Here is a 16,768-nt window from a genome sequence, read left to right as displayed (position 1 = left end):
GTAATTACTGCAGAGTATGTAAGTGCACCAAAGGTGATGCACTGCTGTGCAGTAGCTTCTAAACAGGTTGGGAAGAGGGACTAATCTCTCTTTGTTAAAAAAAATCATTTGATTGTGGCAAAGATCATGACCCACTGGACTCGCCTACCAATCCTGCCTTCTACCCAGGTTGACTTCTCCATGGATGAGCCAAACCAGAGGTGTACTCCTCTATTGCCGGAGCCGCCCCAAAGAATGTATGACCTGAGGTGGGAAGCTCAGGGTATGTGAGGGGACCTTGGAGGTAATTTACTCTCAATGGGACACCTTCTGAGGTTGCAGAGGTCCCCATTGTGCTGTAGAACCCAGAGCACTGCCACATTGTTGGTGCAGTGTGGGAGTGCGTGCACCCCTCCTACCCCCTTAGGGACTAGTGCTTAGTTGAGGGGGTGAAATCGAAAGTCCGCCTGTCATGACAAGTGATGGGTGTGCTAGCACCAAGGTTGTTCTGGGCCTGTGTCTGACCTGCTAGTGATTGTCAGCCGGAGCCCTTGCACCAGTGATGTTTCTAAGCCCCTGTCATCAGTCTTCCAAGACAGGCTGGTGTATACATTGGCCTCAAGGAAGTGCTTAGTGTGAATCTGGACCTCTAGTGGCAACTGAATAGTGCCCAAACACCTCGCGTGTCCTGGAGACCCAGGCCGCTGGCCTGCCACTGCAAGCCGGTGTGTGTGCTGGTTGTCTTGTGGAGCCTCGAGGCTCTGGGCCCTTTCCCACTGTACTGCAGTGTGAAAGTGCGCTCACCCTTGCGATACATGTTAGAAAGGGGTGTGGCCATGATCTTTGTACACGTAGGTCAGGCCTGTCATTGAGGCCTGGGTGCACACTTGCACTACTTGTATGGTTCACCTATGTGTCTGACCTGCTATTGCAGGCCGGTGTGTGCACTCACATGGACTGTGCTTCTAAACATTGTCTGACCTGCCACAGCGTGTACTCTGGCTGACCTGTAACAAACATGGTCTATTTGAAGGGGGCCTTTCACCTACACTTTGAATGCAAGGTGAATGGCTGGGCAGGCACCCCCAGGTAGAAAGAAAAAGCCCACAAGGGTTCCCCTATCGAGGGGGCTTGCTCCTTCTTTGAGTTAGCAAGGAGAAGGGGTTGCCTGTCTTTCCAGCTACAATAATAATTTGCAGAGGAACAGCCTTGTGATGTTTCCTATCAAAAGATTGTCTAGGCCAAACCTGTTCCAATGGTAATAGTGGGTTTTACATATCTTGTGTGGAAATGCCACATGTGGAAAGTATTTGGAAAGCAACTACGGGTGGGCTCTAATCAGCAAGGCTGAGCCAAATTATCAAAAAACAAAAATAGAATGCCAGTGCTGATATGCATCAATTAAACAAATAATGTACCAACCAGAACCTGAACAGAAAATTCAAGGACGGGAATTGCTATTTAATAGCTTTTTATTTCAATTTTTTTAAGAAAGATAGATTTCTGTTTTTTAAATGGTCAAAAACAACGTATTCAAAAAGGAGGGACACATACAAGTGGGGAAACTTACGTTTTTTCTTCACACATTCGCTATTACACCCATATCACAGGCATTCAACAAACTTTCACACCATTCAGGGAAAAGACTATAGGAACATACATTATACTCTTAAAAACCATACATTTATAATTTCTACTTCTCAAAAAAACCATAAAGCCACGTACTGCGAACACAGTATTATAATAATCAAAAAAACGACTTTTTTCAAGTGTACATTCGTTTCAAAATAATTTTTTTGACTTTCAACAATTCTTCGTAATGTACAGACGGGCTGGAAGAATTAATTAGACGACCAAGCCGTTTTCGCAGGTATATTGTGGCACAAAGCCTACGCGTTTCGAATCCCAATTGTTCTCTTTAGGATTCTCTTCAGGGCCTCGAGTACTATCTAGACAGAACACAATCAAAAATGAGACACAAACAGTGAATTAATAAAACATAAATGCTAGGTGACAACCACAACAACAAATAAGCAGATCAGGGTTCACCTTTTAAACAATTTTTTGATGTAGACCAACTCTCAAGAAACCCACTCAGGTTGCCCAACCCACACTCTCTGAGGCTTACCAATGGAGGAAAAAATGAGAGAACATCCAGATGGTGGAGGAGGGTCGTTAATAAGGAGCAAGGAACCGTATCTGCAAGATGGAGGAACATGTCTTAATTCAGTTCATTCAAAAGATTGAAATGTAGACTAAGAGCCCACAGCAAGTCGGTGATACTTGCCTTAATAAGGTGTTTGTGCTGTTTACGGTGTTCCAATTGAAGACCAGGGCAGTGCACGGATGTGGTCAAGATGCAGCTGTCTATGTATTTTAAAAAAATAAAAATAAGAATATCTGAGAGTTTTATTCTTATTTAGGTATGCCTTTGCATTAACTGGGAATGCGTTCGCTGAACATTCAAGTTTAGCACTTAATAAAGAAGAGAGGCTTCATGATGTCACAAAAGCTGAGTGCGACGGAGTTGTGGCATAAGAAATGCACTATTTGCCGTCGTGTCTTAATCGGCAGGCAAGATTTTTCCTTACCTGAAGTGAATTTCAGGCTACTGCTGGCAGTCTGGCAGAGGCACGCCTGCAAGCACTTTTTTTCTTTCTTCTGTGCCGATGGGGATTGAATTGGACGACCGAATTGCGGCGTCTTTTAAATTTCTGTAACAGGATACAGGGGTAATCAAAAGAAAGTCGTGGAGGGCTACATAGCGGATGATAGCGGCACTGTTAAGCATTTTAATTCGGGGCTCACCGTGATGTATATAAACTCCCGGATAACTGGCTCGGATTTAGGCTGTAGCCGACGCCATGCCGTTCACTAGATATAATTACAAAAAGACACATTTTAGTGTCTACACTCTAATAAATATATCAGCGTGGGTGTCCAGCTAACTGGCAGTACTTACTTAGTTCTCAGGAAAAACGACGTAAATCAGCTGGCGTTTCTGGTAGCACTGCTTCTTCGCCCATGCGCATAGCATACCGTGGCGAGACACTTTCCAGTTTATAAAGGGGCATGACGGGAAGCACTGCCTGCTCCTTAAAGGGATACCGTGCACAGGGTGGTATTACCGCGTTTTGAGGCAATCTAGCACCCACTGGGGCTGTAATATTTCTCTCACTCACCCGGGGTGTCACCTCCATGCGTGGAACTATCCGATTTCAAAATCACAGCTCCATTAGACACAATACATGCACGATCAAGAAGGCCACTTTGAAATTGAGTGGCAAAATTCAGGGTAATGCATGTGCTGTGTATTTACAATTTGAAGATTTCACTGAATTCATTCAGACCAGAGATCGCTGTATCAAATTTCACAATTAAAAAGGCTTCCCGTTTGGAGAGTTGTACGTTAACATCACCTCCACGGGGGTCCTTCTCAATTCTTGATATTACAGTCCATTTGAGATCACTAATTGCATGTTGCATTTTTGTCCAATGTTGGACCAATGGGGCGTTTTCTACTTTATTCTTGAGTCTTGATTTGTGCTGGGAAATGCGTTGACGCACTTCTTGACTGGTTTTTCCTATGTATAATTGCTGGCAGGGGCATATAATGCCATAGACCACACACTTAGACTTACAATTGCTGAAGGTGTTATGTTTCCAGTAGATCCCGTTATGCTGGAATAGGGAACCTTCAATTGTGGATTCGCAACAAAGACAAGTTCCACATCTGTGGTGTCCAATTATGGGTGGCAAGCGCATCATTTGGCGCAATGTGGGTGGTCTGGGAGCAGGCATAGCTGCACGGACAATATGGTTGGCAATGTTGTTTTCCTTTTTAAAGGCAAACAGAGGTGGATCTTTAAGGCTCTCATCTAAGTTTTCAACTAGATGCCAATTTTGTCCAATGATCCGTTTTAGCTGGTTAGCATTGGGGCAAAAAGTGGTGACACATACCTGTCGCTTTACATTGGTCTTTTCTTTGCGTTCTAGTAGTGCTTCCCGTGGTGTCCACCGAGCTCTCTTCATGCAGTTTTTAACTAGCCTTTTGGGGTAACCCCTATCGCATAACTTTGATATCAGTTTATCAGCGTGATGGTTGAAGTCCTCCTTAAACGTACAGTTCCGGCGGACTCGCAGGAACTGCCCGTAAGGAAGATTTTCTTTTAGGCTTCTGGGGTGGTGGCTATTGAACATTAGAGATTTGTTGCGGTCAGTAGATTTTACAAATAATGTGGTGGCCAACTTGCCTTCTTTTGGGAAAACCTCAACATCAAGGAATGAGATTCTGCTGGTAGACTGGGTTAGGCTGAACTTGATATCTGCAGTCCTGGAATTTAGCCATTGATGAAAAGCTGTTAAAGTGTCATCATCTCCTGTCCATATCATGAACACATCATCAATAAATCGGAGCCACGCTCCGATATATTGATGGAAGGGATTGTTAGAGTGTATATAGGTATCCTCGTACATAGACATGAAGAGCACCGCCAGCTCCGGCGCAAAGGGGCAGCCCATAGCCACCCCTTTGGTTTGGTAGTAGAATTCACCGTTGAAACAAAAATAGTTTCTCTTGAGGGCAAATGATGCAAGTCGTACCAAGAATTCAGTCGGTACTTGCACTGGACGTGATCTTTGATCTAGAAAGTGTGACAGGACCGCTACTGCTTCATCCTGCGGGATCTGTGTGTACAGCGATGTCACGTCTAAGGTGACTAAAATATCACTGTATTCACGGTAGTTGATGTTAGCCAGTTTATTTATGAAGTCTGTGGTGTCTTGTAGGTAGGATCGCACCTGACCCATAAATTCCTTTAAGAAACAGTCCACGTATTTGGCAATCGGCTCAAGCAGAGAGCCACATCCTGCCACGATGGGCCTGCCTGGCGGGTTGTTCGGATCTTTATGGATTTTGGGCAATACGTAGAACATCGGGATTTTGGGGTACTTGATTTTTAGGTATTCCAGCTCTTTAGGACCAACAAATCCTTGATCAAATCCTTCCTGTATTAAAATGAATAACTCATTTTGAAGGTCTGTCGTAGGGTCTTTGCCTATCTTGCGGTAGCAGTTGACATCATCTAGCTGCCGCATTACTTCGATGGTATAATTGTCGGTGTCCCATATAACTATGGCACCGCCTTTGTCGGCCTGTTTAACTATTATTGAGGTGTCATTCTTTAAGTTGTTTAATGCAGTCATCTGCTGTTTGGTGGTGTTGAATTTTATAAACTTCCTCTGTTTTTCCATGGCTGAGATAGCAGAAAGGACACTTCTTTCGAAAGTCACAAGTTCTTTCGGAATTTTATTCACAGGGGGGCAGAAGGTAGATCTATTTCTCAAACCAGTGACTTCCACCGGTCTTTGTGTGGAACTATCACTAAAAAATAGGGTGAGCCGTAGTTTTCTACAAAATTCAATGAACTCAGACTTCATTTTCACGAAGTCGGTTCTTTTTGAAGGTACAAACGATAAACCTTTTGCCAAGATGTCTTCCTCTTCTCGTGTAAGAACCTTCTTTGACAGGTTGAAAATGGGCGACGCTTTTAATTTTTGTAGTGCTGGCGTCGTGTCTTCATCTCCCATGGTATCGTAAATCTCGCCCTGCCTCTCGGGCGTATCTGGCCTCTCCCTAAAAAATGAGGGTTAGAGGATTGCCCTTGTTGCTGTTGGTTGGCGTTCCAATTTTTATTTCGGTTAGGGCGGTTGTAATTGCCACTAGTATCACTATCTGTCCCTGACGACGATGTATCTGAGAAAGAGATAAACTGTTTCCTAGATCTCCCTTGGTTATCCGAGAGAAAGCGTCGTGATTCTGCTTTCGAGTAAAAGTCCCCTTGGAGATACGGGTATATATTCTCCAATGAAAAGTTTTTTTTGTCTTTCTCGAATTGATTACTTTTCTGTGTTATAGTGTAATCTTTAAACTCTTGTATCTCTTTCGCTACTTTCTCTAGTAATGTTTTAGCATCAGCTATGGTAGGGTTAATACTGATCTCAGCCTCTAATTTGGCAATTTCTGCTAGTTCTTCCTTTGAAATTCTTACAGCAGTCTCTACCGTTAGGACCATTAGGTCTCTGCTGCATTTAGTTTCTATGAATGAAAAGCCTTTTTTGAAAATAGGGTCCTCTGTGAAGATAACTGGTATATTTTTAATTTGTAACCCACCTGGGATCGTACCTTCCTTAAGATGTTGTAACAGGAAGTGTCCGTGGAGGTCTGTCCTGATCTGTTTCTTTTTTAAGCGAAGCAACTTATCGGCCTCGTTAGATGATGTCGCAGTCTCACTTAAGGTAACCGACGCGAATATGGGAGGGTCACTGATGAGGTTCCTGATGTGGTCTTCTGAGTATGCAAAGGTGTCCTTCTCTGCCATTTATTTATAAATGAAAAAAGAGGAAAGAAACCAGTTTAGGACACTAAACAAAAAAGTACAAATAACAATGAAAATAATACTAATACTAATCACACGTGTACAGGAACTGAAACAAGTGGATACTTAATGTAAGGAGGGAAATCTTCAACCTACACTTCAAAATGAATGAAGTTCACACAATACCTCGCGGGCCTGCGCCTGCTATAATAATTGGAAAGCAACTACGGGTGGGCTCTAATCAGCAAGGCTGAGCCAAATTATCAAAAAACAAAAATAGAACGCCAGTGCTGATATGCATCAATTAAACAAATAATGTACCAACCAGAACCTGAACAGAAAATTCAAGGACGGGAATTGCTATTTAATAGCTTTTTATTTCAATTTTTTTAAGAAAGATAGATTTCTGTTTTTTAAATGGTCAAAAACAACGTATTCAAAAAGGAGGGACACATACAAGTGGGGAAACTTACGTTTTTTCTTCACACATTCGCTATTACACCCATATCACAGGCATTCAACAAACTTTCACACCATTCAGGGAAAAGACTATAGGAACATACATTATACTCTTAAAAACCATACATTTATAATTTCTACTTCTCAAAAAAACCATAAAGCCACACACTGCGAACACAGTATTATAATAATCAAAAAAACAACTTTTTTCAAGTGTACATTCGTTTCAAAATAATTTTTTTGACTTTCAACAATTCTTCGTAATGTACAGACGGGCTGGAAGAATTAATTAGACGACCAAGCCGTTTTCGCAGGTATATTGTGGCACAAAGCCTACGCGTTTCGAATCCCAATTGTTCTCTTTAGGATTCTCTTCAGGGCCTCGAGTACTATCTAGACAGAACACAATCAAAAACGAGACACAAACAGTGAATTAATAAAACATAAATGCTAGGTGACAACCACAACAACAAATAAGCAGATCAGGGTTCACCTTTTAAACAATTTTTTGATGTAGACCAACTCTCAAGAAACCCACTCAGGTTGCCCAACCCACACTCTCTGAGGCTTACCAATGGAGGAAAAAACGAGAGAACATCCAGATGGTGGAGGAGGGTCGTTAATAAGGAGCAAGGAACCGTATCTGCAAGATGGAGGAACATGTCTTAATTCAGTTCATTCAAAAGATTGAAATGTAGACTAAGAGCCCACAGCAAGTCGGTGATACTTGCCTTAATAAGGTGTTTGTGCTGTTTACGGTGTTCCAATTGAAGACCAGGGCAGTGCACGGATGTGGTCAAGATGCAGCTGTCTATGTATTTTAAAAAAATAAAAATAAGAATATCTGAGAGTTTTATTCTTATTTAGGTATGCCTTTGCATTAACTGGGAATGCGTTCGCTGAACATTCAAGTTTAGCACTTAATAAAGAAGAGAGGCTTCATGATGTCACAAAAGCTGAGTGCGACGGAGTTGTGGCATAAGAAATGCACTATTTGCCGTCGTGTCTTAATCGGCAGGCAAGATTTTTCCTTACCTGAAGTGAATTTCAGGCTACTGCTGGCAGTCTGGCAGAGGCACGCCTGCAAGCACTTTTTTTCTTTCTTCTGTGCCGATGGGGATTGAATTGGACGACCGAATTGCGGCGTCTTTTAAATTTCTGTAACAGGATACAGGGGTAATCAAAAGAAAGTCGTGGAGGGCTACATAGCGGATGATAGCGGCACTGTTAAGCATTTTAATTCGGGGCTCACCGTGATGTATATAAACTCCCGGATAACTGGCTCGGATTTAGGCTGTAGCCGACGCCATGCCGTTCACTAGATATAATTACAAAAAGACACATTTTAGTGTCTACACTCTAATAAATATATCAGCGTGGGTGTCCAGCTAACTGGCAGTACTTACTTAGTTCTCAGGAAAAACGACGTAAATCAGCTGGCGTTTCTGGTAGCACTGCTTCTTCGCCCATGCGCATAGCATACCGTGGCGAGACACTTTCCAGTTTATAAAGGGGCATGACGGGAAGCACTGCCTGCTCCTTAAAGGGATACTGTGCACAGGGTGGTATTACCGCGTTTTGAGGCAATCTAGCACCCACTGGGGCTGTAATATTTCTCTCACTCACCCGGGGTGTCACCTCCTCTGCCAGACTGCCAGCAGTAGCCTGAAATTCACTTCAGGTAAGGAAAAATCTTGCCTGCCGATTAAGACACGACGGCAAATAGTGCATTTCTTATGCCACAACTCCGTCGCACTCAGCTTTTGTGACATCATGAAGCCTCTCTTCTTTATTAAGTGCTAAACTTGAATGTTCAGCGAACGCATTCCCAGTTAATGCAAAGGCATACCTAAATAAGAATAAAACTCTCAGATATTCTTATTTTTATTTTTTTAAAATACATAGACAGCTGCATCTTGACCACATCCGTGCACTGCCCTGGTCTTCAATTGGAACACCGTAAACAGCACAAACACCTTATTAAGGCAAGTATCACCGACTTGCTGTGGGCTCTTAGTCTACATTTCAATCTTTTGAATGAACTGAATTAAGACATGTTCCTCCATCTTGCAGATACGGTTCCTTGCTCCTTATTAACGACCCTCCTCCACCATCTGGATGTTCTCTCGTTTTTTCCTCCATTGGTAAGCCTCAGAGAGTGTGGGTTGGGCAACCTGAGTGGGTTTCTTGAGAGTTGGTCTACATCAAAAAATTGTTTAAAAGGTGAACCCTGATCTGCTTATTTGTTGTTGTGGTTGTCACCTAGCATTTATGTTTTATTAATTCACTGTTTGTGTCTCATTTTTGATTGTGTTCTGTCTAGATAGTACTCGAGGCCCTGAAGAGAATCCTAAAGAGAACAATTGGGATTCGAAACGCGTAGGCTTTGTGCCACAATATACCTGCGAAAACGGCTTGGTCGTCTAATTAATTCTTCCAGCCCGTCTGTACATTACGAAGAATTGTTGAAAGTCAAAAAAATTATTTTGAAACGAATGTACACTTGAAAAAAGTCGTTTTTTTGATTATTATAATACTGTGTTCGCAGTGTGTGGCTTTATGGTTTTTTTGAGAAGTAGAAATTATAAATGTATGGTTTTTAAGAGTATAATGTATGTTCCTATAGTCTTTTCCCTGAATGGTGTGAAAGTTTGTTGAATGCCTGTGATATGGGCGTAATAGCGAATGTGTGAAGAAAAAACGTAAGTTTCCCCACTTGTATGTGTCCCTCCTTTTTGAATACGTTGTTTTTGACCATTTAAAAAACAGAAATCTATCTTTCTTAAAAAAATTGAAATAAAAAGCTATTAAATAGCAATTCCTGTCCTTGAATTTTCTGTTCAGGTTCTGGTTGGTACATTATTTGTTTAATTGATGCATATCAGCACTGGCGTTCTATTTTTGTTTTTTGATAATTTGGCTCAGCCTTGCTGATTAGAGCCCACCCGTAGTTGCTTTCCAATTATTATAGCAGGCGCAGGCCCGCGAGGTATTGTGTGAACTTCATTCATTTTGAAGTGTAGGTTGAAGATTTCCCTCCTTACATTAAGTATCCACTTGTTTCAGTTCCTGTACACGTGTGATTAGTATTAGTATTATTTTCATTGTTATTTGTACTTTTTTGTTTAGTGTCTTAAACTGGTTTCTTTCCTCTTTTTTCAATTATAAATAAATGGCAGAGAAGGACACCTTTGCATACTCAGAAGACCACATCAGGAACCTCATCAGTGACCCTCCCATATTCGCGTCGGTTACCTTAAGTGAGACTGCGACATCATCTAACGAGGCCGATAAGTTGCTTCGCTTAAAAAAGAAACAGATCAGGACAGACCTCCACGGACACTTCCTGTTACAACATCTTAAGGAAGGTACGATCCCAGGTGGGTTACAAATTAAAAATATACCAGTTATCTTCACAGAGGACCCTATTTTCAAAAAAGGCTTTTCATTCATAGAAACTAAATGCAGCAGAGACCTAATGGTCCTAACGGTAGAGACTGCTGTAAGAATTTCAAAGGAAGAACTAGCAGAAATTGCCAAATTAGAGGCTGAGATCAGTATTAACCCTACCATAGCTGATGCTAAAACATTACTAGAGAAAGTAGCGAAAGAGATACAAGAGTTTAAAGATTACACTATAACACAGAAAAGTAATCAATTCGAGAAAGACAAAAAAAACTTTTCATTGGAGAATATATACCCGTATCTCCAAGGGGACTTTTACTCGAAAGCAGAATCACGACGCTTTCTCTCGGATAACCAAGGGAGATCTAGGAAACAGTTTATCTCTTTCTCAGATACATCGTCGTCAGGGACAGATAGTGATACTAGTGGCAATTACAACCGCCCTAACCGAAATAAAAATTGGAACGCCAACCAACAGCAACAAGGGCAATCCTCTAACCCTCATTTTTTAGGGAGAGGCCAGATACGCCCGAGAGGCAGGGCGAGATTTACGATACCATGGGAGATGAAGACACGACGCCAGCACTACAAAAATTAAAAGCGTCGCCCATTTTCAACCTGTCAAAGAAGGTTCTTACACGAGAAGAGGAAGACATCTTGGCAAAAGGTTTATCGTTTGTACCTTCAAAAAGAACCGACTTCGTGAAAATGAAGTCTGAGTTCATTGAATTTTGTAGAAAACTACGGCTCACCCTATTTTTTAGTGATAGTTCCACACAAAGACCGGTGGAAGTCACTGGTTTGAGAAATAGATCTACCTTCTGCCCCCCTGTGAATAAAATTCCGAAAGAACTTGTGACTTTCGAAAGAAGTGTCCTTTCTGCTATCTCAGCCATGGAAAAACAGAGGAAGTTTATAAAATTCAACACCACCAAACAGCAGATGACTGCATTAAACAACTTAAAGAATGACACCTCAATAATAGTTAAACAGGCCGACAAAGGCGGTGCCATAGTTATATGGGACACCGACAATTATACCATCGAAGTAATGCGGCAGCTAGATGATGTCAACTGCTACCGCAAGATAGGCAAAGACCCTACGACAGACCTTCAAAATGAGTTATTCATTTTAATACAGGAAGGATTTGATCAAGGATTTGTTGGTCCTAAAGAGCTGGAATACCTAAAAATCAAGTACCCCAAAATCCCGATGTTCTACGTATTACCCAAAATCCATAAAGATCCGAACAACCCGCCAGGCAGGCCCATCGTGGCAGGATGTGGCTCTCTGCTTGAGCCGATTGCCAAATACGTGGACTGTTTCTTAAAGGAATTTATGGGTCAGGTGCGATCCTACCTACAAGACACCACAGACTTCATAAATAAACTGGCTAACATCAACTACCGTGAATACAGTGATATTTTAGTCACCTTAGACGTGACATCGCTGTACACACAGATCCCGCAGGATGAAGCAGTAGCGGTCCTGTCACACTTTCTAGATCAAAGATCACGTCCAGTGCAAGTACCGACTGAATTCTTGGTACGACTTGCATCATTTGCCCTCAAGAGAAACTATTTTTGTTTCAACGGTGAATTCTACTACCAAACCAAAGGGGTGGCTATGGGCTGCCCCTTTGCGCCGGAGCTGGCGGTGCTCTTCATGTCTATGTACGAGGATACCTATATACACTCTAACAATCCCTTCCATCAATATATCGGAGCGTGGCTCCGATTTATTGATGATGTGTTCATGATATGGACAGGAGATGATGACACTTTAACAGCTTTTCATCAATGGCTAAATTCCAGGACTGCAGATATCAAGTTCAGCCTAACCCAGTCTACCAGCAGAATCTCATTCCTTGATGTTGAGGTTTTCCCAAAAGAAGGCAAGTTGGCCACCACATTATTTGTAAAATCTACTGACCGCAACAAATCTCTAATGTTCAATAGCCACCACCCCAGAAGCCTAAAAGAAAATCTTCCTTACGGGCAGTTCCTGCGAGTCCGCCGGAACTGTACGTTTAAGGAGGACTTCAACCATCACGCTGATAAACTGATATCAAAGTTATGCGATAGGGGTTACCCCAAAAGGCTAGTTAAAAACTGCATGAAGAGAGCTCGGTGGACACCACGGGAAGCACTACTAGAACGCAAAGAAAAGACCAATGTAAAGCGACAGGTATGTGTCACTACTTTTTGCCCCAATGCTAACCAGCTAAAACGGATCATTGGACAAAATTGGCATCTAGTTGAAAACTTAGATGAGAGCCTTAAAGATCCACCTCTGTTTGCCTTTAAAAAGGAAAACAACATTGCCAACCATATTGTCCGTGCAGCTATGCCTGCTCCCAGACCACCCACATTGCGCCAAATGATGCGCTTGCCACCCATAATTGGACACCACAGATGTGGAACTTGTCTTTGTTGCGAATCCACAATTGAAGGTTCCCTATTCCAGCATAACGGGATCTACTGGAAACATAACACCTTCAGCAATTGTAAGTCTAAGTGTGTGGTCTATGGCATTATATGCCCCTGCCAGCAATTATACATAGGAAAAACCAGTCAAGAAGTGCGTCAACGCATTTCCCAGCACAAATCAAGACTCAAGAATAAAGTAGAAAACGCCCCATTGGTCCAACATTGGACAAAAATGCAACATGCAATTAGTGATCTCAAATGGACTGTAATATCAAGAATTGAGAAGGACCCCCGTGGAGGTGATGTTAACGTACAACTCTCCAAACGGGAAGCCTTTTTAATTGTGAAATTTGATACAGCGATCTCTGGTCTGAATGAATTCAGTGAAATCTTCAAATTGTAAATACACAGCACATGCATTACCCTGAATTTTGCCACTCAATTTCAAAGTGGCCTTCTTGATCGTGCATGTATTGTGTCTAATGGAGCTGTGATTTTGAAATCGGATAGTTCCACCCATGGAGGTGACACCCCGGGTGAGTGAGAGAAATATTACAGCCCCAGTGGGTGCTAGATTGCCTCAAAACGCGGTAATACCACCCTGTGCACGGTATCCCTTTAAGGAGCAGGCAGTGCTTCCCGTCATGCCCCTTTATAAACTGGAAAGTGTCTCGCCACGGTATGCTATGCGCATGGGCGAAGAAGCAGTGCTACCAGAAACGCCAGCTGATTTACGTCGTTTTTCCTGAGAACTAAGTAAGTACTGCCAGTTAGCTGGACACCCACGCTGATATATTTATTGTTGTAAAAGCTTTTATTCGACACTTTGTCATAAAGCCAACACGCATATAGTACACATAATAATCATTAAAATTAGTTCAATCATTAAACTTTACAAACATTCATATGTGCAAAAGTACAAGTAGGTGCAAGATTCAATTGTGAGATAATTAATTGATCATATATTTTAAGGAGATTATACATGCCGGGGTTTTTTACTAGACCAAGTCAATTATTAAGAACAATTATATACAATTATAAATATTTAAAAGCCAGAGAATTAAAATCATGTTGTTTCTACAGTAACATTCCAAGTTTCTTTCTAATTATGCAAACACCATGGAGGTACCTACTCAACCCAAATACTATTAACCTACTGTTCGAGGATCTAAGTATACGCTCTGCCTCTTTGTATGAACGTGTTCCCAGGTTTTTACAAAGGGGTAATATCCATTTTTTGCGAGATGATACGTATAACGAACAAAAGAAGAGGATGTGAGCCTCGTCTTCTTTCAATTTTAGGTCACATGAAGTGCAATAAGGATCTTTACTTGTTCCTCCCCACCGGCACGTATTTGCTTTGATCTATAGAACCCCATACCTAAATTTGAGGTAAACAGATTTAGCCAGGGGTGGCTCAATTTCGTCCATAAAATGTTCGAATGAGGGGTGGTCCTTAATTATTTATTAGAGTGTAGACACTAAAATGTGTCTTTTTGTAATTATATCTAGTGAACGGCATGGCGTCGGCTACAGCCTAAATCCGAGCCAGTTATCCGGGAGTTTATATACATCACGGTGAGCCCCGAATTAAAATGCTTAACAGTGCCGCTATCATCCGCTATGTAGCCCTCCACGACTTTCTTTTGATTACCCCTGTATCCTGTTACAGAAATTTAAAAGACGCCGCAATTCGGTCGTCCAATTCAATCCCCATCGGCACAGAAGAAAGAAAAAAAGTGCTTGCAGGCGTGCCTCTGCCAGACTGCCAGCAGTAGCCTGAAATTCACTTCAGGTAAGGAAAAATCTTGCCTGCCGATTAAGACACGACGGCAAATAGTGCATTTCTTATGCCACAACTCCGTCGCACTCAGCTTTTGTGACATCATGAAGCCTCTCTTCTTTATTAAGTGCTAAACTTGAATGTTCAGCGAACGCATTCCCAGTTAATGCAAAGGCATACCTAAATAAGAATAAAACTCTCAGATATTCTTATTTTTATTTTTTTAAAATACATAGACAGCTGCATCTTGACCACATCCGTGCACTGCCCTGGTCTTCAATTGGAACACCGTAAACAGCACAAACACCTTATTAAGGCAAGTATCACCGACTTGCTGTGGGCTCTTAGTCTACATTTCAATCTTTTGAATGAACTGAATTAAGACATGTTCCTCCATCTTGCAGATACGGTTCCTTGCTCCTTATTAACGACCCTCCTCCACCATCTGGATGTTCTCTCGTTTTTTCCTCCATTGGTAAGCCTCAGAGAGTGTGGGTTGGGCAACCTGAGTGGGTTTCTTGAGAGTTGGTCTACATCAAAAAATTGTTTAAAAAGGTGAACCCTGATCTGCTTATTTGTTGTTGTGGTTGTCACCTAGCATTTATGTTTTATTAATTCACTGTTTGTGTCTCATTTTTGATTGTGTTCTGTCTAGATAGTACTCGAGGCCCTGAAGAGAATCCTAAAGAGAACAATTGGGATTCGAAACGCGTAGGCTTTGTGCCACAATATACCTGCGAAAACGGCTTGGTCGTCTAATTAATTCTTCCAGCCCGTCTGTACATTACGAAGAATTGTTGAAAGTCAAAAAAATTATTTTGAAACGAATGTACACTTGAAAAAAGTCGTTTTTTTGATTATTATAATACTGTGTTCGCAGTGTGTGGCTTTATGGTTTTTTTGAGAAGTAGAAATTATAAATGTATGGTTTTTAAGAGTATAATGTATGTTCCTATAGTCTTTTCCCTGAATGGTGTGAAAGTTTGTTGAATGCCTGTGATATGGGTGTAATAGCAAATGTGTGAAGAAAAAACGTAAGTTTCCCCACTTGTATGTGTCCCTCCTTTTTGAATACGTTGTTTTTGACCATTTAAAAAACAGAAATCTATCTTTCTTAAAAAAATTGAAATAAAAAGCTATTAAATAGCAATTCCCATCCTTGAATTTTCTGTTCAGATTCTGGTTGGTACATTATTTGTTTAATTGATGCATATCAGCACTGGCGTTCTATTTTTGACATATGGAAAGTAGGCATTTCTATGCATCAAACTGTTTGTGTACCATGGTGTTTAGCGCGGGTCAACACCGGAGGCCGAGGGAGTACAACTGGGCATACCCCAGTGACAGCCATAAACCATGGGGCATGCAATTGAGATAGCCAATCTTTGTCATTGTGACACTTGGCCTCTTGGGCCAGATCAAGACCCTCATAAAGCTAGAGATCTGCATTTCACGGCCTCATGGCAGACAAGACATGAATTTTGGGGACACATCTGTGGATCAAAGGAATACCCTTTGAACCTTCACCCAACATTAAAGGCCCAATGGGCAGAACTACCCAGTGCCACCCTACCAAGAGGAGAGAATCGCTTGTGGAGATACAGGACCCGAGAATCTGGACTGCATGGTACACATTGCCAGAGGACTCTCTTGTGCACATGGAGGATAACTGCCTTTGGAATGGACTGCATGCCTTCCTGAATAGTGGTTGGCCTGGGCCGACTACCTGCTGATGTGTTGCACCCTAAAGTGGGCTCCCAAGGACCAGTTGGCTGTTCTCCTGTTCTTTCAGAGGTCTCAGGGATATGAAAGATCTCCTACGGGTAGCCAACACCATCTGCCATTGACATATGTCAATCTGTCCCCTAACTGCCCAGATCACCTGCTGAAAGCTGGACAGCACAGTGTGAGCTTGAAACTACAGAATCGGTAAACAGACATAATATCGACTACAAAATATCGAATGGACATAATATCGAGTTTAAAATATAGACTGGACAAAATATCGAACGGACAGAATATAGACATCAAAAATATCATTTTTAAGGTAAGTAATGTAATATTGAATGTTAAAAATATAGAAAGTTAAAATATCGAAGTATATAATATAGGTTATTAAAATTATCGAATTTTTAATAGTATCTAATTTTTTATAGTGTTTTTTATGTTATTATATGTGTGAAAATTATGTATTTATGTTATAATTAATTTTAAATAATGAAATTTGTTTTTTTAATTTTTGCGTAATTTAATTCTGGAGCGGGTTGTGGGTTTATAGGGGAATAGGGTGGGAAGTAATGTAATTATAATTAATTAAATATGTTAATTTATTTATT

At 41.4% G+C, this 16,768-nt stretch overlaps 3 long non-coding RNA genes across 3 annotated transcripts; 2 read left to right on the top strand and 1 right to left on the bottom strand.

Annotated features, from left to right (window-relative positions):
- Positions 1-7,040: 7,040 nt before the first annotated feature.
- LOC144767151 (uncharacterized) lies at positions 7,041-8,283 on the bottom strand. Its single transcript, XR_013598080.1, has 6 exons — positions 8,222-8,283; positions 8,068-8,133; positions 7,851-7,973; positions 7,547-7,626; positions 7,388-7,458; positions 7,041-7,208 (listed from the first exon to the last, which is right to left on the bottom strand). It is a non-coding gene; the product is annotated as an uncharacterized LOC144767151 (long non-coding RNA).
- Positions 8,284-8,719: 436 nt separating this feature from the next.
- LOC144767150 (uncharacterized) lies at positions 8,720-9,465 on the top strand. Its single transcript, XR_013598079.1, has 3 exons — positions 8,720-8,800; positions 8,889-8,959; positions 9,139-9,465. It is a non-coding gene; the product is annotated as an uncharacterized LOC144767150 (long non-coding RNA).
- Positions 9,466-14,338: 4,873 nt separating this feature from the next.
- Positions 14,339-15,421, top strand: LOC144767149 (uncharacterized). Its single transcript, XR_013598078.1, has 4 exons — positions 14,339-14,444; positions 14,669-14,748; positions 14,837-14,907; positions 15,088-15,421. It is a non-coding gene; the product is annotated as an uncharacterized LOC144767149 (long non-coding RNA).
- Positions 15,422-16,768: the final 1,347 nt, after the last annotated feature.

This window comes from Lissotriton helveticus, chromosome 7 (assembly GCF_964261635.1).
Source record: "Lissotriton helveticus chromosome 7, aLisHel1.1, whole genome shotgun sequence".
Lineage (NCBI taxonomy): Eukaryota > Metazoa > Chordata > Amphibia > Caudata > Salamandridae > Lissotriton > Lissotriton helveticus.
Note: the sequence above shows the minus strand (reverse complement) of the source record. Positions and strands in the feature narration are given on the sequence as shown.